This window comes from Calliopsis andreniformis, chromosome 3, assembly GCF_051401765.1.
Source record: "Calliopsis andreniformis isolate RMS-2024a chromosome 3, iyCalAndr_principal, whole genome shotgun sequence".
Taxonomy (NCBI): domain Eukaryota; kingdom Metazoa; phylum Arthropoda; class Insecta; order Hymenoptera; family Andrenidae; genus Calliopsis; species Calliopsis andreniformis.
The window spans coordinates 24,956,915-24,980,249 of NC_135064.1; the positions used below are offsets into that span (position 1 = coordinate 24,956,915).

The 23,335-nt window shown below is 44.5% G+C and overlaps 1 long non-coding RNA gene and 1 pseudogene across 1 annotated transcript; one reads left to right on the forward strand and one right to left on the reverse strand.

Moving 5' to 3' along the window:
• Positions 1-530: 530 nt before the first annotated feature.
• Positions 531-654, forward strand: LOC143177718 (5S ribosomal RNA; annotated as a pseudogene).
• A 6,261-nt stretch (positions 655-6,915) lies between these two features.
• On the reverse strand, positions 6,916-7,443 carry LOC143177358 (uncharacterized). Its single transcript, XR_013001553.1, has 3 exons — positions 7,439-7,443; positions 7,248-7,356; positions 6,916-7,108 (listed from the first exon to the last, which is right to left on the reverse strand). It is a non-coding gene; the product is annotated as an uncharacterized LOC143177358 (long non-coding RNA).
• Between the last annotated feature and the right edge of the window lie 15,892 nt (positions 7,444-23,335).

Genomic DNA, 23,335 nt, shown 5'->3' on the forward strand with positions numbered 1-23,335 from the left:
TGTGTACAAATATCTCGCAAACCGTAATGCGCGTGTGGATACTTACCCTGGAGTTACCACGACCGAACGAGTAATAGACGAGCTAACCGCTCGATCGCCGCTGTTTGTTCACTGAATCTAACTGCAAATCTACAATGGCCACGGCAGAGATTGTATTGTCTCTATGTTGGGCGCAATCATCCAACTGCCGAAGGGAATATCAGAGGTTACGATTTGCTTCACTGTTACTCGAGGAACATTGCAAACGGGGTTGCAAGCAGGGCTGATTTTTCAAGAGGTTCGATCTTTTCAGCGTCAGCGTATTCGGGATTTGGTATTGTTGCAGAAGTGGGTGGAGTAGGTTAATCGAAGGAAAGTTAATTGGTTAGTCAAGGTTGTTAGAGATTGCTATTCATTCGTAGTGAATTGTTTTGCATATTGGTTTTGAGGAAAAATTGTAAAGTCACTTTGTTCGATAAAGTTTGCGTCATCTGTAGGACCACTTTACTCAAGCTTGCTCCGTTTTGTTCAGTACAAGAGTATCTACTTTCGCCAACGACCAAACGACGCACCGAATTCACCGGTTCTCGTCTGATCACCGAAGTTAAATGGCGTAGGGCGTGGTTAGTACTTGGATGGGTTGGGACCACTTGGGAATATCGCGTGTTGTTGACACATTTTTGTTTTTAGAAATATTCTTCAACCGAAATAGCACACTTTTTAAAGAATATCGTTCCCTCTCTAAAACCTTCTACGCAATTTACTGCATCAAATTAAAGGTCGATTTATTTTCACACCAAAGACTCCTTTAACTCAGGCTCTCCCACAGATGAGTTCCTTCTCCCTAGTCTAATATCCAAATGGCTGTCGCCTGTCTCGGTATCAATCTTCTTGATCACGTAGAATTACATCCTCGAGATCCTTATCTGTTATAAATGAAGCAGGCATCGATATGAGCGTGCCCTCGTTCGCTAGAGCCCCGAGACTGTAAGCTCGCATCTGTTCAGGAAATTTGCATGCGTGTCTACGTAAGAAACGTTTCTGTGTCTGTGCGAGCAGGTGGAATGCGCTCGACCTCGTACTTACTTAGATACACCTAGCTGGGCTAGTAGTTAAGTAGGTAGATATAGATTGCCACGACACGGCGTGACCCACGTGTATTACGTATGCGGTGCCAGCGTGCAGTAGGTATCCCGATATTCTTCTTCGTGGGCAACCCCTGTGCACGCGTGCATGCACGCTCCGCCGGGTCGCCGATATAATAGCGGCTGACGTGAACGAATCTCCAGGGGTTCTCTGACCTTCCCCTTCGTAGGGTCGCATGACGAGCCTCGGCAACCGTGTTCCCTCCAGCTTTATATCGTGCACGGTGTCGTTCTTCTATGACCTCGTTGGAAACATTATCAGAGCGTGTGCTGTTCTGCACTCGTTCCTTTCGTTTTTCATCCGAGCATTTTTCTCGCTAAGACGTGCATCGTCGAGCGCGTGGGTATTTTAACGGTTGAGCCGAAGCTTCACGGATGTTTAGCCTTCACGACAAATATTTGAGCTCTGGACCTGCTTTGATTTATCCCGAGCCCCATCAGGATGTAACGTGAAACCCCTTGATCCGTCTCGTCTGGCCTGGCTTCGCGTAGACCTATTTGGATTCGTTCCGATCCGCCTATGGATCCGTTGCGACCACCCCCGATCGGTTTCGGCTTGCTTTGGGTCTGCCAGGCTTGACCTCGCAACAGCTGGGGGATGGTCGAATTGAGCTGGGCTGAGAGAGAAAAGGAGAGGAGAACTGGGATGGATTCACGGTGACTATTTGACAAGTACCCTTCGATGGTTTCCATCAGTCTACAGTGGTTCGGTCAACAAAATATTTTTCTGACAGAGCCAGTGACCACTTTGAAATATTACATTTCGAAAGAAAAAGTTTGTAATTCCTTTTAGGTGGGTCTATTGATGAATGATTTTTAAAATTGAATTCTCCGTTTTTGTATTTTTTTATGGTAAAATGCTGTTGATAGTTTGTCACGTTGATATTTTGAATAACAGAGTGAGGAAACCATAGATATGACTGCTTTAATAGTACATTAATGTAGGTACCTATTGCAGATTTATTCTTGTATTTATTGTAACGTTTATGTGATGAGTAGGTATCGACTCTTGTGACAGATGTTTCGATATCTGAATAATCCTTCTCTAGTTTCCTCTTCTCAAATACACTTGTTATGAATACGGAGAAGCTCAGCGCACTTAGCGTCACATGAATTGATTCATTTCCGTCCATATAAAGCATGACTCGTGCATGCGTTCCTTGGCAGAGCCGAATCAAGCCAAGCGCACGATTAAGTCTTGAAATCTTGTGACACGTGATTTCCCGACACGGCGGCAACTCCTCAATAGAGGTGGCTAGGTTCATAATCTAATGGCGTGTAACACACGGTACTCTTGACATTCACAAGCGGTACCGTTTCAAACGTAGACGCGAAACTGGGAAGTGTGGTAATTCTACTTCGTCACAGACCAGTGCCTCTACATATCATCTTATTGCTTGGTAAGAACTATTTCAGCGTCTTATGATCTGGTTTATTTCCTGACAATATCGTTAGGCACCTTGGTTTTAATTCGTGTAAACAAAATGTGAAGGAAGTAGGGTGTACTCTCTTTGAAAGTAGTGTTATTGTTCTGGGAATTGGAGTTTAGAAATTTAGATAAGTCAAATGGCTTTAGAAATTTGAATATTTGAATATTTGAAAATTTGAATATTTGAAAATTTGAAAGTTTGAAAATTTGAATATTTGAAAATTTGAATATTTGAAAATTTGAATATTTGAAAATTTGAATATTTGAAAATTTGAATATTTGAAAATTTGAATATTTGAATATTTGAAAATTTGAATATTTGAAAATTTGAAATTTTGAAATTTTGAATATTTGAATATTTGAAATTTTGAATATTTGAATTTTCTGTAAAATCGAACTATATTCTCCCACGTGCAACCTACAACACATAATTTCCTCAGTGCACTTAAAATTGAATCGATACCGAACTATACATATATGTACCTACCTACATCATGACTCCACGTTTTCTTCATTCAAGAAGAACCCTGGAACCCATCCGCTACCTGACTAAAAACTCAGTCGTTGCCTCAAATTTAAATCCGGGAAGCTAGACCCAGGACGGGAATACATTAGGCGACTCTTTCGATGCTTTTTCTTCGCGAGCATGCATCAGCCGTTTCCTGTGAGAATAGGGGACCGCCGCGACTCTGGCCGCTTTTTAGCGACCTGGGCTGGTTGTAAGCGTAAGAACAAAGGAGGTTTGGACATGCACGCGGCTGGAGTGGCGAAGGGTAGGTGGGTAGATAGATCGGCGGTTCCGTTGCTTGTTACGCGCTATGTCTGGGACAATATATGCGTGCACACACGTGTACACCGTACTTGCTCCGTACTTATACGGCATTACCATTGCAGGTAATCCCGACGATAACGTACTGCATCTTGCGCACGGTTGTCGCTTGCGTTCAGTATTATGAGCGGAGGACTAATGCGGCACGGCGAAGATATTGCGCTCTCAGAAACATACTATAGAAATCCGAATCTCTCGTCGCGCAGCGCCGTCGGATGCCAGATATTTCATAAATAATTCGTGCTGCGTAACGCGCCGTGAGAACCCTTGGCGACGCGTTCCCCTGTGCTTCCTGTTTGGGAGGACGTTGCCTTTCAACGCAACGCTCCTGCCTCGTTCGTTGACGCTCTAAACACGCTACGATTTTCGATAATGTCCTCGATAACGCCAACTGTTACGTTTACGTGCGAGGAAAGTCGTGCAGTCGGTTGACCACGGAAGCGTGGGTGCAAAACGTCGCTGAACCTTTTCTAGACGCTCTGCCAAATGGCCCCTTAAACCTGCTGTCTATTGGAAAACTGGGAACACAGTGAGAGTGTTCTGAGGTGTTGTGACCCTTCAGCCACTTCCTGCGCATAAATTTTCTTCGTTTCTGTTCTTGTTGCACTGTCGCAGTAGGAATAGTTGGTGTAACGATTCTCTGCTTTTCGAAGCAGACATTGAAAGGAGAGTGGCCAAGAGCAAAAGCCTTCAGAAGGCTTTAAAAGCAAGTTCCTTGGAGCCAATCTGTGAACGCAGTAACTTGGACTCGGAGCTATAAGTTCGGTTCACATTGTGATAGTTTCTGAGGAAGAGAGAGCTCTTCGAAGTTTCTAGCTTTAGTCGATGGACACGTTTCTATAGTCAGTGGACATCGGTCACGTGACGATTGGGTCACTGCAGACGACGAGCTATGTCCGTTTCAGTAATTTGGAAGGGAGTTAGATAGGCATCGATTGATCAAATTCCTGCTGTGACTACGATGGCGATGGGAGTTCGGTGGAAGGTCACTGGTCGCAGGAAAATTTGGAATTTTTTCGTACTCTGTAGATACGTTCATTGGTCCCGCATTTACGATTAACGTGTCGGAGCTCGTTGTCCGTTCGGGACCAGGCCGTCACGCTCGACCGAGCGAAGAAATGCACGCGCACCATTGATTTATTTATTGTCGAACGCGCGAGCTCGCTGCACGAGGCTTTTATTCCGAGAATTTTAATTGCCTGGATAGAACAGCGTCGCACACAAGTACTGCCGTAATGATAATGAAAGCGGTAATATATCGAACGAAATATATCAGTTTGTCCTCTTGCGATCACCATTTCCATTATATTGATAATAGAATTTTTTATCCGCATATTTTCTCATATCCATAAGGAAACGAACGAATGAGGGACGATGTAGAATATTGGAATACATTAGAAAATTCCTCCTTTATAGACGGAGCTATCCAATATAGGTGAGATTATGAAATCGCTCGAACATCCCAGAATCCGCCCAATTTTCCAAGCTTTTACGAAGTCGTTGGCTTCCTACTCGCAGTATTTTGGGAAGATCTGCCATAGTCGTAGTCAAAGTGGCAAAGTAAGACGGTGAAAGTTCACTCTTCGTTGGGTTTATTCCTGTTTTCCAGTCCCTTCGACTTCGGTAACGATCGACGGAGATCGATCGGTAGCACGATTAAGGTCAAGCGATTTCTTGATTGAACCTCGGGTTTGACTCTCGATTGAAAGACAAGCGTTGCATAATTAACGAGCATTTACCGAGATATCCTGCTAACTACGTCTAATACATTCTCGTCGTCTAAAAGAAGTTGACGCTAAACAGCGTTCGAGTGTCGCAATTATTAATCGAAATTGCGACAAAGCCTGCTCAGACTTGCAAAACGAGCGTCGCTTTTCATACAAAGCCGCGAGGATAGATGCACTCGCGGACGAGCTGCGTAATTAGAAAGTATTAGCCGAAAGTTAATGGACGCAATCAATTAGTGGTGATTTTGCTCCATCGTGTTACGAGTTACGACTTTCTCCCTTCCGTCCACCATCGCCATAAATCTTCGCGCAATAAAATATTACCTGTCAGCCGCCTCTGATATTAATATTGTTTTAAATTAATTACTAAATATTGCATAAACATTGATAACTTTCAGCCAGGTGCTAAGTAAAAACGAATTACGCTTAATGAAGTCGTTTTATAATTTTATGCGTTATCGATGATTTACCATCCTCCCCTTTTACTCTTATAAAATATTCATAATAACTTCGACAAGGTATAGCAATTTTCATAACTTTTCACTCTTTACTGAAATATTTCTGAATAGATACCATGAACAATTTCCATAAAAAACGACGATATCTGTGAGTAAATTTTTCATACCCTCTTTTTGTGCAGTGATCGATATAGAAATCAAATAGTCACGGAGATCAAAACGGGACGCGTTGCGTATCGCGTTTATATCTGGTCCCCTTGACATTGCCACTGCGTTTTGTAATGCATTGTAGTGGTTGTTCTGCTCGTGTACGTTGCCATTCACGCGTGCATACGACGCGTTACGGTTATAGCGCGGAGCAGTGATCCCCAGAGTATTCTATTTCTGATCCGTCACGGTGGACACGCGGTTTGTCGAGCACTTTGCGTGCAAGATTGCGAATGTGCACATGTTTTGCTGCGATGCGTGTACGGAGACGATTCGAACCATATGGCGACCTGCTTTTTTTCTTTTACAATCTGAGCAGCTCACCGAAACATAATTGCAGGATTGGAATTTAAAGGGAGTGATAAAAGGCCCGCCGAAGTTAATAGCGGATAAGAAAAATTAAGGAACTAGAATGAATAGCCCTTTTTCACGCAAAAGCGTTACTTATGCATTTGAATAACGTAGTCGGATAATCTGGATCTATCATACCTTCATATTTTGAAAGAAAGAGGGAATAAATGCGTTCTATAGCAAGTGGAGAAAATTTCAGATTGAGTTCGCAAGGAAAACGAGAATAAAAGTGTTTACGTATCGTTGTCTGAAACAGTCATTTGCTCGGAATAAAATAGAGTTTGAACATTGTTCGTAGAACCCATTTCTTTTTTCGTCGGTGAAAAGTTTGTCGAGTAGTCGAAGATTGCTGGGAAGTTTCGTCTAAAGAAGAGGTACGTAACGCGGCTGCTGGAAGAATGGAGGCGGTGTGCCACCCTCGAGCCTGGTAACATAAGTTCATTCATTTGCTAAACCTTATTCGCCACCTACTCCATTTTTTCGAACCTTCCACTCGTCGTTTGCTCTAGATAAATCCTTTTAACTTCATCCTTAATTTTCGCATTGGATTGTAACGCTCAATTATTAACATGGAATTACCCAAATTCCATAATTTGTAACTAACTTGACGTAGTAGTTCATCGACGCTATTTTCTAGTAATTATAAAAATTATCTTACAGTATAATTTAAAAAGAAATAATTCCGAGACAAATAAAATACATTTATTTCGAAGACATTTATGGAAGCAATTTCTCCCATCTTCCACCAATCATTCTTGTTCCCGCTCAGGTAACCGTTCTTGTCGATATTATACGTTCCAACAGACAGCTCAAACGTACACGTACTTATAGATTGAAGGAAGGGAAACGAGCACCGTCTCGAGCGTTCTAAACAGAAAAGTGTCAAGCACAGAACAGCTTATTCGCCGACCGCCAACCGCAGCTTCGGTTTTGGTTACGTGGAAAAACAGCCCTTGCTTGTCAATATCATCTCCCTTTGTGGTCTGAAAGAGAGCCAAAAGCTGCCATATCGCGCAACCACTTGCAACGGGATCGAAGCACCGACTTGTAAACACGCGCTTCATAAATAATGGATATTATGGCTAGGATCGATGCAATCGCGTACACCGGCGATAATTGTACCTTTTTACCAATCGAGATTAGAGCGAGACTCGTCGATACACTGTGTGCAGATCGCGTGCAGCCAAGGTTCAATAAGTTATGTGTCCATTGTGTGTTCTCGGTGGTTATTCTGAAAAGATCGAAAGCATTGATCGATGTGAAAACGTGTTATACCATGGCATTATCCTTTCAATGGACGAGCGTACGGTCACGTCATAGTCGACAGTAATTGCATTATTCGCGAAATATGGTGCTTCCTTGATAGAATTTCATGGATCTGGTCGATTCTTGCGGTTCGATGCAATCTGAACTGCAAAATGCACTTTATAAGCAGGTCTGAATTTTAACAACCATTTCCTGGAAAATAATTCATTTGAAATGTAGTATCAACTCGAAGAAAAATGGTTCCTTTTACCTACGCAAGAGTACTCGTTAGCCAATCTATAAAACAAGTGGACTCTGATATTTCTCCGGAGGATCTTCACCTCTTCACTTCTTCATCTTAAATGTTACTTTCTTTCCACCCTGTACGAAATAACTGTATAATTTTCTCCCAAGTTGCCAGAGGGAGTCGTCAGAACATAACGAATACTGTCTACAGTGTCGCGGTGCGTATGCGACACCTTATCTCGTCCTCCGATCGCAGATTTATCGATTCAACGTTGTTCGGAGGAGCCCGCAGAAATCAATTCCGCGCGAAGCGAGCCTCAATCTCGATTTCTCGAAGAGAAGCCGAGTTTAATATGGTCGCGGTCGTGGCGAGTGGTGGGTCGTCCATAATCGCGACGAGGTCATTAATCTGACGAGCATTGGTTATGTTGCTCGTTCGGAGCTCCCAATATTGATCCTCCAACCGTCTTGAGCTACTCGATTTTCCTTGCTTCCATTTCCACTCGGTCCTTTGCGATGCTTCCCGAGTTCTAGAGCAGGATTGCCCCAAGAATTCCCTCCTTGGTTATAGTGGGAAAAATTGGGAGATGGGGGAACAAATAACGAGTGTACTATTGTATTGTGTTGTTCAGATTGCGCTAGAGTCTAGGACCTCGATCTATATAAAAAGGACACTCGTTATTTCTTCCATTATATTCCAATTTCCCCCATTATACCGAAGGAGAGAATTCATGTGGTAACCCTGGCCTAGGGGACACAGACATAACGGAACGCACCGTGGAACAACGTTGGGCCCAGAGTGGAAGGAGAAAGGAAAAGAAAGCACGTTGAGCGCGACGCAATGCTGAACGTTGGTCCCCCTGGTACTTAAGATTGGATCAGTGATTTGAATGGAGAACGAGAGAGACACGGTTTCATCGAGGAATGAGCCGCGCACGACGACGGGGACGATATCGCGGCTACGAACGATGGAATCATAATTTCTGTAATTACAGGCACGGTTGGAAAGTAGACTCTTATCTTAACAATAAATGCATTTAAGCCTTGGATTAAGAATAATACAGGTGGTCTAACGGCGCTCGGCCCGGAACGAGTTTCCAGTAATTGGGTAAGCCGATAAAAGTTCGGTTAGGCACGGCATTACCCAAAATTCCTATTTCAGAAGTTTCGGCTTACGATAACGTACTAGACGCCCCGAGAGCCCTTTCTCACGTTCCGTTTTCGCCTCCCCCTTCGACGTTCGTTTCCTTTTTCCGCTCCCTCTCGCCTCCTGAACCACCGACGAGTGCTGTACTTTGCGTATCAAAGCGATAAACCGCTTTGGTTAATCGCGCCTGATATCTGGCACTTTGCGCGAGCGAACAAAAGTTTCGGTTAGACTTGCCCCTCCCTCTCTGCACTCGAGATATCCCGGCATCGAAGTTTCCAAATCGCGGTTTAAAACTTCGCCGGTGGACTCTTTCTCCATGCAGAGATACTGCTAACGCCGAGATATCGATGGTACAAATAGAAACAGAGTAGAGTGAAATGTATGGGGAAACTTTGAACGTTAGTCTGCTGATTTTTGCTCGAGAGGAATACAGGGACAAAAATATATTCCAGTTGCAACTGCGTTTCTTCGGTATGGGAAATATCCGCTCAGCTTTGGAAGTAAGGGTTCGCTGGGGACAAAAGTAGTAAGGTACACAATGCTGACGCGATGCAAGTTTCATAAGATTTCGGAACATTGTGGGACTTTTTGTATTCCTTTATGCAGTTCAGTTGAATTTCCTATTAGTTACCTTTCGAAGCAAAGGAAGAGGAAGAGCTTACAGTCATATTGCATCGAATGATTTTCATACGCGATGCGCTGGGTGAAAGGACTTTGAACAGTCGGTTGACTTTATTACCAGTAGAATAAGGGACTGGTAAAGTACAATAGAAGTACACTGAGCAGTGAGACTGAAATTTTAGTATAAAAGTGAAGATTTTTAAATTAGAAGATTTGAATTTTTGAATATTTGAATATTTGAATTTTTGAATATTTGAATATTTGAATTTTTGAATATTTGAATATTTGAATTTTTGAATATTTGAATTTTTGAATTTTTGAATATTTGAATATTTGAATTGTTGAATATTTGAATATTTGAATTGTTGAATATTTGAATATTTGAATTGTTGAAAATTTAAATTTGTAAAATATTTGAATTTGAGAAAACCTGGAAGTTATTTTGGGATGAAGCAACCAATTTAAACAAAGTTTACTCTTATGGCTCATCTACAATTCTCTCTTCTTCCAAAATTGGACTGTTTAGGTTTAATAGCTTAAACGCGATTCGTGTTTTCGCGCGCAGATGCAGCAGCTCGATTATCACTACACTTTTGCTCGATTATCCGGGGAACGAACGACGAATGAAATTCTGCTTTGACCCACGTTACCGGAGCAGCAGTGCGTAAAGTGTAATGAGCCGTCATCCGCGGTAATGCACGTGCGCCTGTCTTTGTGTATACGTATACACGAGTTCGCGTTCGGTAATCGCGCGTTTTACTTTGACGAGACGCGTGTAATAATCAATGGCTTCCTCTGATTTTTTTGTTGCAGGTGAGACTGACAAAGGGCTCATTGAAATTAACGAAACGTCCGGTGGTTATATTGTGCTCGGAGTATGAAAGGGCCTCTCGCTCAGGTAGACGATCTTGTCTCTGTCTCTTTTCCTCGCGTCTTTTGTGCTCTCCAAGCGTTCCTCCCGTGATCGCCATTGTACGAAATGCATCGACGGTGCATATCCGTTCGAAGAGTGACGCGTGATCGTTCGGGGTTAAATCGACGCATCAAGGAACGATAGCACGGCTATAATTATCGCAACACTTGCGCGCCACGAGTGCAGTCGATGTGAATCGAATTCATAAGTTGTTGCACGGTGTAACATTCAACCGATCGTTTCTTGACACGCGTAATTTCAATGGTGTATCGATACGAAAAGATCGGTCAGCGTAAAACGATGGAAGTTTAAAAGGATCGAGCATCGGTAATGGAAATAATAAGAGTATCCCGAGATAAAACGTCGTCGCTGAGGTGATCTGCGAGATGCATACAATGAATTTGTTAAAGGTGACGACCGTGAATACTCTTCTTTCATCTCGTCCAAGTCGTGGTAGTCGAAGCATTTCCTCCGAAGCGAACGAGATACTGCATTCAACGCAAGCCGTGTTCTCGCGCAGTTAGCGGAATACTAAGTCTAATTTTCCCATAAATGTAATACTTGCTGTTCTCGGGTGAAGTTAATGGTACTAACATGCTGTTCCGTGCCAGTCAATGTAACTATAATTAATCAACGCGCGTCTATTAATAATTCAAATCGTGTGGTAGCATACAGAACCACTCTACGGAATTCTGAATCGTTTATTCAACGATAACTCGAAATACCGTTTATTGTAACGAGACTCGAATAATCGAGTCAGGGGGAGATTCTGGTTTAGATTACTCGGGAATTAGTATTCTTTATGCTCCTTTTTCTGTACGTGATCTTTTCAAGGGTTGCTTCCGAAAATGTTTTGAGCAGCTCGATTAGAATCTAATAACCTTTTAGTCTCATTTTGTTAGAAACACCATAGCTGTGTTTTCGTGAGATGACTACATATAATACTTTTATAGTTTGTCCTGAAAATTCCTTGGTGCTCACACGAAAAAAAATGGTCATACAGATCAAAATTCTTCTAATTAGATCTAAACGGGATAGACTTTTGTAGGATCTGTTACAAAACTTTGTAAAATTAACAAAGGTTAATTCCAGTAAACCAGCCTTGTTAAATCTACAAAGTCGATCTATCTGATTCTATTAAACCCAGGCCTGTCAGAGTAGTTTTTTAAACTCTACAAGAAACTTCTAAGTACAAAAATGACTCAAGTGTGCTCTAGGTTGATGAGAAGAGCTACTCCTTAATTCAATGTGTAGTTCATCGCTCTCGAACGCGGTAAAAAATTCAGGAATCCGATTTCTTCAACCGCCAGAGCCAGAACCTTCCTCTGGCGAAAGGCATCTAATTCCATACTTCTCTTGAGACATTTCACGAAAGCGGATCGTCGCTCAACTTTTCCACGCAGTGTGTCACGTCTGCGTGGCATCAGCATACAATGCCGCGAATATCGACGGTTGACGTTCGCCGTGCTTTACCACTGTCGACCGCTGCGAACCATCCGTTCTCCCTGTCTCTGGCGTAGCTTTCGCCGAGGGGCAGGCGTATATCTGAAAAATCAACATAGCCGGTGCGTGCGGCGCGCACGACGTCTGTCAAAGCGATCTATGTTAATGCGGACGTGTATTCTAATCTACATTTTATGCGGGCCGAGGATTTGCGATTATAATCCCCGGAGATACATAGCCTTCGGCGCAACCTTGTCCGCGGTTTCTTCTCGTGTCCCGTTGCCGCGCACACCCACGTATCGTGGGTGCCTCCTTTCCCCGTTCTCTCGTCCGATCACGACGCACGAGTCGCGAATAATACACGAGCGACGCCGAGCACTACGTTTCTTCTTTCCCATTTAAGATTCCAGCCGCGAGGACGGCGCGGCGCGGCGCGGCGCGGCGCGGCGAGCCTCGTACCGAGACGAAACGGTGACTAAGCCATTCGCGGAAAACATTGAATTCGCCGGGTATTCGACGTTCTTGAATCGATTAGCGCTTTCTCGAGCGCGCTGGTCTAACCATCGACGACACCGCGACTACTTCTTGCACCCGGCGAGGCCGAGGCGAACGTGAACGGCATGACGCTCGGGCTCTCTTCTCGCCTTCGGGACAACTCTGGGAACAATGGCCACGGAGAGCTGAAAAAACCGCGGTTTTCACCCGATTACTCCATTCAGTCGTAAAGTCATTTGTGTACCTCGTCGTTCAATTATTTCTTCGAGCGGTTTATCTTGAGCCAATTTCCTTTGCTGAAGAGTACACCCCGTTTGATCGTGAGACTTAGCTGTTTTCAGTCGAAGCGCTTTCAATTATTCGAACGTTCGTAGCTATTTTCTAGAGATAATTCCGAAGTAGAAATAATGAAGTGTAGTATCTTGGCGCAGAGGACTGATTCGTAATTAGTAGCGGGTAAAGTTACTTATTTCGCAAAGTTGCTCGGTACTCACCCTCGTTAATCGATTCCTGGACTCGTTTCAGGGAAACTGCAATGTTGTCGCTGCGAACCGGTATTTCGAGAGCGTAGATTGCTCTGTGCGACACGGTAGCAGGGGACTGTGCGTTATATTGCTCAGGTACATTTGCATCATAAAAGTACTATCAGTGTCAGTCGCGAATAAGAGGAGAGATATTATCTAAAGTGTCTCGGGGTTTCAAGGAACTGAAATCTTAATACGTATCTCCAGTCACGAATCGTCCTTGTCTCTTTTCACCGAACGTGCACTAACACGCTTGGCAATCGAATCGAACGAGCCGAATGCACGCTGCGTTCCATACAATAATGCCAGAGAGAAGAATTGAATTCCTTATACACCCGATTCTTGCGAGAGGCTCGCTCATGAGCATTTAGGAATTGTTCTACCGAGACTCTCTTAATTGCCCTCTCCATCGCAATTCTAGCACTTGCCATTCGTGGAGAAGCTGACCCAATGGACATTAAGAACAGTTCACTAATTACAATCTATCCTCGTTATTCTTCGTGATTCTTCATGCGTGGCGAAGGTTAACGATCCCGTGATGCCTGTAGAATGCGACTGTTTGAACGTTTTCTTCGATGTTTCGCAACGAAATAGTTACAAGCTATAAGATTCGTAATAAAAGGTTAATTGGAATTGAAAATTGTATTTGATTGATTAGACAATAGCGTCAAGTATTTGTTCAAAGCCTGACTAATTGAACGACTTATGATATTATGACAAAAGCAACCAGAGGTGTAAACGAATATCTACTTTAGCAGAATACAGTTCTTTTTAACAACATATTCGTCATATTACATATTTGTCATTCAGATTCCACTGTGCATGATTACTAGCATTTCTCCTAATGCTTTCCAAAGGACTTCTCGTGGTATACAATTAACACATACTTCATCCTCTATGCTCGTCAACTCGAAGTATAAGTATCTAAAGACACTTTGTCAGTCAACGTTTATAATTGGGACCATCTCGTCCAAACACCTCTTGAAGAAGTGGTCCTTCTGTGGAACTGTGAAGTTCCCTTCACAATCTGATCCTTCCCTTATTTTCGCAGAACCGAAGCGTCAATTACAGTGACTCACACTCTTTTCGTCGCGATTCAGCTCTACACGCAAAATCCTCGTCAAATTTATCCTGCGTCGCATCCCCATCTTCGACCCGCTTCTCCCTGCTGTTTGTTCGTAATATTTGCCTGAAATACCCTCATTACAGAATGTCGTGGTTACGCGCGAGCCCTGGCATAAATTTCTTTTGTCACAGCTCGCAGCCCTTCGCGGTGAGCCGTAGGGCGCGCGTCTGTTCCCCAGACACTTTCTCGCGCGAGTTCGCGAATCTCCACGTAGACCGTTTGTCTTGTTGACAATGCCTTTGGTAACACATCCTGGTTAGGTCCGTAGGAGCCGACACGATGCCGGTTGCAGGTGTCACGATGTGGTTTTACACGATATTCTGTCCCCCTTCACCTCCACTGCTCTCTCTTGCCCATAGTGTTGTTCCTTCTCTGTTCTGCGCTAATACCACTCCTTGTCTTCGTCCCTGTCTCTCCCTCGCGCGAAATCCACCTCGGTCGCCGTGACACTCGGCCTGCGTAGGCGTCTGGCGAGCGATATTAATGCATTTATTCATGGGTGTAATTAAAATTAGCGCGAGACAGAGAGCACGGTGAGCATAGCACGAACCAGATGCGATCATTATCGCGATCCGAGTCAGAAGTATTATCGCGGGTGCCATTAGCACTCGGGACAGCTTCCCTGAAGAGGAGTCTCTGAACGGACGCTGTTTCAGAGAGATAACACCTAAATTGGTCAAGGCAGGAGCAAACTTGCTGGGATTAAAAAGAGTAACGAGTTATATACCGAGTATAATATCGATCTCGAGGGTGAAAGTTATATCCCAGGTTACGAAGAAGCTTCAAGAATTATCTGCAACTTTGCCGAACCACTGGTCCCGCAGTTGTCGTTCGTCTCTCGATTTCGACGCTCATACGGGTGACGACGTGGGCGTATTGGGAAAAATATGTACACTCACAGGTGTAGGTAAGCGGAGCTCGGGGACCTGAAGGTTTCACACGGAAGCGAAGGATCAGTAAAACGGTAACGGGTGTTTTATGACTAGCGAAGTCTCGATGAAATTCGCTCGGTGTTTTGCAATTGAAATGGGAGAATTATGTGAACTCGATGTTGCTTTGTTAAGTGAACATAATTAACGATTATACCGTGGACGGACATTTACTACCTAATTTTCGCTTATTTAATGTCGCTGCTTTCAACCATATTCGCGTTCGCAGATTTTCGAATATCGTGTTAAAATTTAACAAACAGGCTGTATATTATTTTAAACAGGGTGTTAAAAAAATAGTGTTTAGAACATTAGAAGCTTGGAGTACATCTTGAGAGGAGTAAGAAATATCTAATCTATATAGGTCCCAGAATCAATAGAATACTCATTCGATACTGTGAGTCACTTCACGACACACTGAATGTAAACAGAAGAATTGATTCATGGAAGTACATTAGTTCAAGGCTGTATGGCAACAGGAGATTACTATGAATATCAATAAGGATTATTTGATACACGTAAACCTACTATCTACAAATGACCTTCTGCCGTCACCTGACTTGAATCCCTGGACTCCTCTTTGTGGGACACTTAAAGTCTTCAGTCTACTCATCTTCAATAAATAATGTGCTGGAATTACGTCGTTGAATAGAAAATGTGTGTCACACGATACGAGACACAGAAGGAATATTAGAACTTTATTCCAAAGCACGCGTGGCACACGAGGAACACGAGAATTGATCACATTTGAATGAATCGTGGATTGCTTGAACCACAAGGAACACAAGATGCTTGGGACTTCGTAATTATTGAAGAAACTAAAATTGCAGCGGCAGCGAGGGAAGGAAGAAAAGTTGCATGCGGAAGATCCTGGGCAGGAAACTTTTTGGTTATCTCCCTTTTCTCACGCCTCATTCCCTGGGACTGAGTCGTCAGGACACGAGCTCGAAGATTGGTCTTGTCACGAAACTTTTAATGAAAGTTCAGCGAGCCAGCTCTGCCGTCAAATCTTAACTGGCTAATTCACGGTCTAGTCTCACGTCGATCTATTTCTTAAGAAGTAGGAAACCTGGATCCTCGCCGCAACGTTGGAACTAAAGTCGCAAGTTGGGACCACATTTAGGAAATATTAATTTCTTCTAACTTCTCACATTTACCTCGTATTATCTATGTAAATTTCCCTGCCCCTGCATAGAATATTAACATCTCTCTTTCTGGCGTTATTTTAATATGATCTCGTGTTTAAATGGAGGGAGTTAGGACTTCTGCTGTAGGTACTTATTTTTAAGGATCAGAGGTGTTCGTAAAGTAATTCGTTTTTAACATTTTTACCTGAATATCCACAGTCTCGCTCCAGCACCTCAACAAAAGCCCCAAAATATGAAAATTACCACCACGGCAGAAATCAGTTTAGCCTAATGAATCCAATCATTTCATATTCCTCCATTTCTCGCAGCTTTCTCTCTCTCTCTTATAATTACACCCGTATTGTCGTTGAATTCCGAAAGAATGCAGCCTCTGATTTCAGCCACAATAAAGCTACGCTCGCTCGCCTCGCCCCCCGTTCATTAAAAACGAATCAAACTACACAGTCGCGATTGTCAGTTTTCGCGCGTGACCTCACGTTCCCTTTTCAAAACCGGCGGCTCGCGAGATAAATAGCGAGCGACGCACGCTGATTTCCTTATTTCAACGAGAACAAACGACGCAATTCGGAGCGCTGATTTACAGTCGTTAGCCTGGGTGAGTTGCGATTCGCGTTTCGTCGGTTCCTTGGCGATACGTAGCAATTAACTCGACGAATCGTCGGAAAAAATGCACAGCGAAGGCGCGCGCTCTCGTTTTCCCAGTTAATTGAACGATGGCAAAGGCAGAGGAACAGGGCGTCGCGACGCGTGCTTTTTTCGCAGCAGAGAAAACGATTCGGTGTAATAGGAACGCGCCAAAGTGCGCGTCGTGAGTGTCGTTCGTGCACGCGGGTGCACCTGAGCGTCTGTGCGTGCACAAACATACGGGTCGTGTACGCGTGCATTCGTATGCATTCCGACTCGCGCGGTCCAACGCAAATAGCGAGATAGGGGGCCGCTTTAAAAATTACATGTACGCCTCGACAACGTAATTTCTGCGTACTTTTGCAGACTCCCACACTAATTTTCCGTTACCTGCAAATGTTTGACGACATATTCGCTGACGCGCGTCGACGGCAAAGACCGCGGTGAAACACGTGTTTGAGATTGCGGTTTTGATGGGTTTCAGCCGTTCTTGAGGAAGACAGACGCGGGGTAAATGTATGTGGGATAGCGCAAACTAGCTAATATTAGGATATGTTGATTAAATATTAGTATTATGGTAGGTTTGAGTTATCGTTTTAATATTGGACCACTCTGAAAGCGATAAATATTTCTTAAGTCATTTTAATTGCGTTAATAGATTGACGTGGTGTTAAAAATAGTATTGGTAAATCACAATAAGAGAAATCTTGAGACTGAGGCCCTTAGGTATTCAAATTCTGGCAGCCTTTCAACTCAAGTCACTAGCGCGCTCCCTTTCTCTTAATTACACCTACGATTGCAATTAGTTCGATCGTACTTGGGCCCCACATTGTAAATTAAATCCGAGTGTCGGCGTGACTAGAGCACCTTATTAGCGGATTACTTTCTCCTGTTGCACTTCGTGTATGGTTGCACCTAGTCGTATCTTTATTAGTTCCGCGGTACCACTGAAATATATCAATTAATCTGAGACTTTGAACGTGTCGCGATTCCAGTAGCAAAAGTGAACCCTCGAGAAAAATCCAGTTGCACATGCAGCGGTAAATTGAATTCGTCTGATTTATCATCGCAATCACGTTCTTAATATCCAAGTTTTTCCATAAGCACGAGCCGCGGTGCGGGTGCATAATGCGAGCGCGGTCGAGAAAGAAGCGAGCGTCGCAAGGGTTCTAATTTAATAAAAACAGGTCAACTTTCCCTCGGCACAGGCTGAAGGCGGTCACGGAAATGGAATACAGCTCGTAAAAACCATAAGTTGCGGCTACGCTTATTTTATAAGAGAACTCACGTCGTAATAACGTAATAAAGTGTCTGCCTCTGGGTGACGTAGTTTACTCGCGGTGACGGAGCACTCTGGATAGAAATTGTTTCACCAGACACTGCTCAACGCGGACGTTGCCAGCCGCTCTGCGCAACACTCGCGATTATCGTACGTGCATCGTGACTCGTTGCACTTTTAACCTCATTATCATCTCTATTGGGCGAGGTTAATCACCTATTAACGTTAACTCAAATATCATTTCATGTCTAAAGATGCAAGAAGTCTCGATCTCGATTCTGAGAGTGGAAAACGTCACTTAGTGCTCTTTCTTCACAAAGTGGAACATTAAGAAATTGTTCACTGACTGTCATCCTGTAACAGCTAGAGCTTCTACGAGTCGTTGCACATTTAGGTGTTTTTAATTAATTGGTTGAAATATTGTATACTTTCTTCACACGTGACCACAGAATCTATACGAATGATAGTTAATGACTTTAATTTCTATTTCTTCCTTTCTTATGGCTGACGAAATAAGAAGTTCTGAAGAAATTATAAGCATCTATTTTATTCAATCTTCAGAATTGTGTAAATATGTTTATGTGACACTACGACAAATAATTGAAATCTCAATCGCCATCCAGTCTCACAAGTTCGCTCCACAAGGAAGATAAGCAACCATCAAGCCAATAAATTTGTCACCCGTGATAAATCACCTGGTAGACACACTGTATCAATGATCTTGATTTTGACACGAACGTTGGATGGATCTTAGAGGCAATAGAGCCATTATCGAGGGGGGAGCAGCGACTATTAGCCTCGGTGGTCGCATGCACAGACTGCAGTAGCAATGCAAAGCAGCAGTCTCGCAGATATATCGGTCGGCGCGGTTCTGTCGTTCGAGCCGTAAGTCCGCGAGCGTGACGTTGCTCCGAGACTGAAGAAACTCCAGTCTCGTGCGGCGGCCGCGCGATTAGGCTGTGAAACCAGGCGGGCGTGTGCGTGGCGGAGCGGCGGACTCGGCGCATAAATCCTTTGTAAACGGAATAGATGTCCGCCGCATCGAATTAGCATCGGATTAGCCGAGTTAGTAGTTTGTCGTATCCGCGCGGAGAAGATATGGTCGAAGGCGAGCCGCGAACAGGACGCGAGATGGTAAATTTATGCGTTGCACGTACGCTCTGGGAGCCGTTTCGGTGGTCGTGCGCGCGGACAAAAATCGGCCGCCCCTTTGATACTCTGGCTCGTCGTACTTTTAATTAGCATACGATCGATTCCAGTGACCCTACGAGCTCGCCTCGCGGCGTTTCGCAACGGTACTTCTGTCGTCGCGGCTGGCATTTCCGAGCCGTGCGAACCGATACCAGAGCCGCGCGAGCCGATGCCAGAGTGGCTCTGTGCACCTTCCATCGCATCCCTCTCGGATGCACCCGCTCGCTCGGAGTCATTCATGCCTGCTCGAGCTGTGAATGCACGCCGAGGCAGATCGAGGATAATTAAAGGCATCGCGAAGCGTTGCGAAAGCGCTACGAAAGCGCGCTCGCTGCAGCGACGCGTCGACGCGACGTGCTGCGCCTGGTGTCGGGGTTACGTCATCGATTCAAAATGTCGATATCGTTCGACTGTTTATCGGAACACCCACGGAACGCAGCGCGCGAACGTTTTTCCCGCGGACGGAGGCGGGCGTCGCCAGGGCTGAACGCGGGCTGCACGCGGGCTGCACGCGGGCTCGCAGGAAACGACGCTGTTCTGGGTGGGTGTAGTGCGGAGACTAATAATTATAGAAAATGTACGTAAAGGGAATTGTTGGAACATGATACCACGCTGCCTCTGCGACTCTTGACGATTATTTCAAATATAACTCTCCGCCACTCCTATTCGATGCAACATGTCCACCACCCACAAAATTTCATCGCATGAAAGTTTCACTTTCGTGAGTATTTAGGTTCCCAACTCGCCTCTCGTCACTTCAGATGTACAGGATGTTTTGGGGTTGCAGCACGGTTATTGCATGAATTCTACCACACTATGTCATAATATCGACACCATACTGGTTAAGGGTAGAAAAGCATCTCCCTACCCTAGTAGGATATATCCTCACATTCAACTAATTTGCCCTCGACAGTACTCGCATCTACTATCAAGCAAATCAGGAACACATAAATTGCGAGCCTCGATACCTAACCCGATTTTCATCGAAAGATTTGATTTCGCCCAGGCAACCGCAGTAGACAACCCACCAGAGATTCCTATCGCCTCCTCAGAGTTTCTTTGACGGCTAATAAATTAGGACTCTGGGATCCTCGATACTCCAGACAAACTTTCAACTAGCCTACAACTGGCGCCTAGCTAGAGACCGTAGTAACGCAAACTCCTCGAAAGATCTCGTCACACGTGATTAAGTGTCGACACGACCGGCGCGGCGTATCGATTATAAGGCTCATAATAGAAACGATGCCAGCGAGGTCAGCGATACCTCGGAGCTAGCGGAGTTTTGCCTCGCTTTCCTGAACACCGGTAACCGGTAGATCCACCGCGGTCGGGTCGATTGCGGATGCAAAATGTGGCCGTCCAAGCGTCCGAGGAACAGGTGTGCGGACTGCATGCAGCCAGTCGATTAGACGGGTGTCCAGAGAGCATGTTGGCTAGCGTGGAATTGTACGAGCGTCGTGTGCGTACCCCGTGACACACGGACGACGGTCTCGAGCACGTACCGCAGCTAGCACCGAGGTGGTGCACGCCCTGCTCCGTAATACCGGCGCACACGGTCTCGCGAGCGAGTGGGTCGTGTGCACGGACACGTGGATATATCGTGCACACGAGCACGCTAGCGTCGCGAGCACGCACGCGTAGGGATAGACGGTAGCTGAGTACGAGGAAGCTGAGAGCAGAGAAGCATGGGATTGAGCATAACCAGTTTCTGTTACTCGCCGACCAGCCGTGTGGCGTAACGTGGCCAATTGGTCAATCAGGCTTCCTCGATACACGACGACGCTCGACTTCAGGCCGCTCGATTTTCTCGAGGAATCGACCGCGCTCGAGATACCCCTGTCGCCCCTGAATCGATAAAAAAGACCTCGGGACACAATCGCATCGCCGCGCGCGTAATTGCTCGAGCAATTACCAAGCCCCGTCCATCCACGCCTCGATTCTGCGTTGAAGGGATCGCGGTTATTGCTTTCCAAGAAGAAATCGAATTGTACGGTTCCGCAAAACTTGTGGATCATGCCATTTCGGGGCTCGATAAGCTGCTCGCCGCGATTAGTTTCTATTCTCCTTTCCGGGTTCGACGAGGCATTTGGGACTGCGAGATGGCGTTGTGGCAGAATTCTAGGAGGTGTGGTATTCGTTGCGGTCTGGAGTTTCTGCTTGTGCTAGAAAATGGCTTTGTAATTGGTTTTATTTAACCCATTTGCATCGGATTTGCTTTGGGTCACGTGAAAGACGGATTAATCCATCAATCGACGTTGTAATTACGTGAACTGTAATTGCAGTCAGTTATCTATTCCATTTTCGAGCGAGTTAAAAATTATACCACGATGTTGACCGATGTTCTTGCTCTATGAAAATTCTACAAATGGGTTTAAATTGGTTTGGATATACCTTGAAATGTTTGCAGTTCGAGCTAGAAATTCCAATGTATCACTTCGATCTACACTATAGGTGTTTCCGTATAACTTCTAAGACACGCCCAGTGCACAAATCAAGTCAAACAGTGCGTTCCATTAAAGATGATCCACAAATCCTATTTCAGAGCACCATCCACTCGCGTCTTGAGCTGAGCATAGACGCCGACACGTTTCGATGCCGTTTTCAATGTGGCGTCGATAAGTTCGACAGGCCTTGTGTAGCACCTCGCGCAAATAGGCGTGCTACAGAGGCGGTGTAGGTGTTTTCCATACCTGGCTACAAATGGCTTATCTGACTTGAAACATCATGCTCCAGAGGCTAATGTACCTATGTATCTCGACCCGTTGGAACTGAAATAACACGGACTGGTGATGTCATAGCTCCGCCGTGCGCTTTATACCGTCAGCCAATGAAACGCACTGTTTGCCTATGTTAAAGCATGCAGCATCGCGATGGTAGTAATCTAGTCGTTTAATGAATCTCCTCGTCCCTTACACCCGGTCACCATACCGCCGATATATTCTGTCTTTTGAAGATGCCACGTCTTACGTCATTCGCGAACGTGTCGCGACACAGGTGCGCGCCTTTGTGCCTGTGAACTGTCGTTCATTTACATATGAATGAGCTTTCGCGGGTCCGTGTCCCCAGCGCGACGTATTTCTGAATTGTTATAAAAATCATGGGCGTGTCCTGTCTTGCAGCGCGTACACTGAGGGGACAGAGGAAAAATGCTGAATACTTGTTGCTGTCTTTTGTGAGATACAGTATACAGGTTGTATCGAGCTGAAAGTGGCGATAGTCTTTTGTATCGCCTAGATTTCTCTTCTGATTTTCATGAAATTTTGGTCACAATTGAAAGTATGATACTGGGAAGAATGTTGGGTCAGTAAAATTTTCTAGATGATAAGAGATTGAAAAATTCGAGAAGAGATTTGAAGATATGGAGTCGTAAGAATGGAAGATGCTGGTATGTCTGTACTTGATCACTCGATGAGAAATGGTTTGTACGGTATTACGACTTATTCTAGTGTAGAAATATGAAATGGATGTGAGGCGCACGGTATCGAACGCCTCGGGGTTATGAAATAGGCCAGGGAGAAAGAGAAGGGGTGGAGAGACTCATCAGCGAACTCGTGTCCCACGTATGGGCTCCATTGTTAGAGAGAAAAATGAAATTATTATTTTTCCTGCGAATGATGAACGAATTTTAAAATATTGGGTAGTTCAGAATACTAGCTTTAAGCTTTATAATATAACGAGGTTCTTCGAAAGAAACAGAAGTTCTCTATAACTTTGCAATATTATACAATATTGAATGTTTAAAAAATTCAATACCTATTCATTTTTTTAACTAACAAAGAATCTTTTAATGAACATTTCAAATTTGTGCTTCATATTCGTCTTTCTCCACTCTTTACTACAGAGCTGCATCAAATTGCATTTTTTACTCTGTCTGCGATTCAGTCTTAAAATCGCTGAACAATTATTACGAATCAAGTACGTGTTAGTTAATAGTTTAATTCTCTCACGATATGAACTGTGTCTACGTAGTCATTCGGCGTATTGCGGATTCGCCGAGTTATGAAAGACTGTAAAGGTAGTCGACTGGTTAGTTGATTAGGTTCAGAAAGCATAAAGCGCGTTGCACGTTGAAATCCATTCGTGCATCTCTGCTCGGTCGAAATAGCCGCCGTAGCAATTCTCGACTTTTGCAATCGCACCTCGCAGCATTTCCTAGTTCTAGCGTGCTCTGTCCCGTGGACATTTATTCGAGTGGGACCAATACAATTCATTTAGTAGGATTTCTATGCCACGGAGAAACTGTCTGCCGCCACGTACCCTCCTTTAAATTTCATGG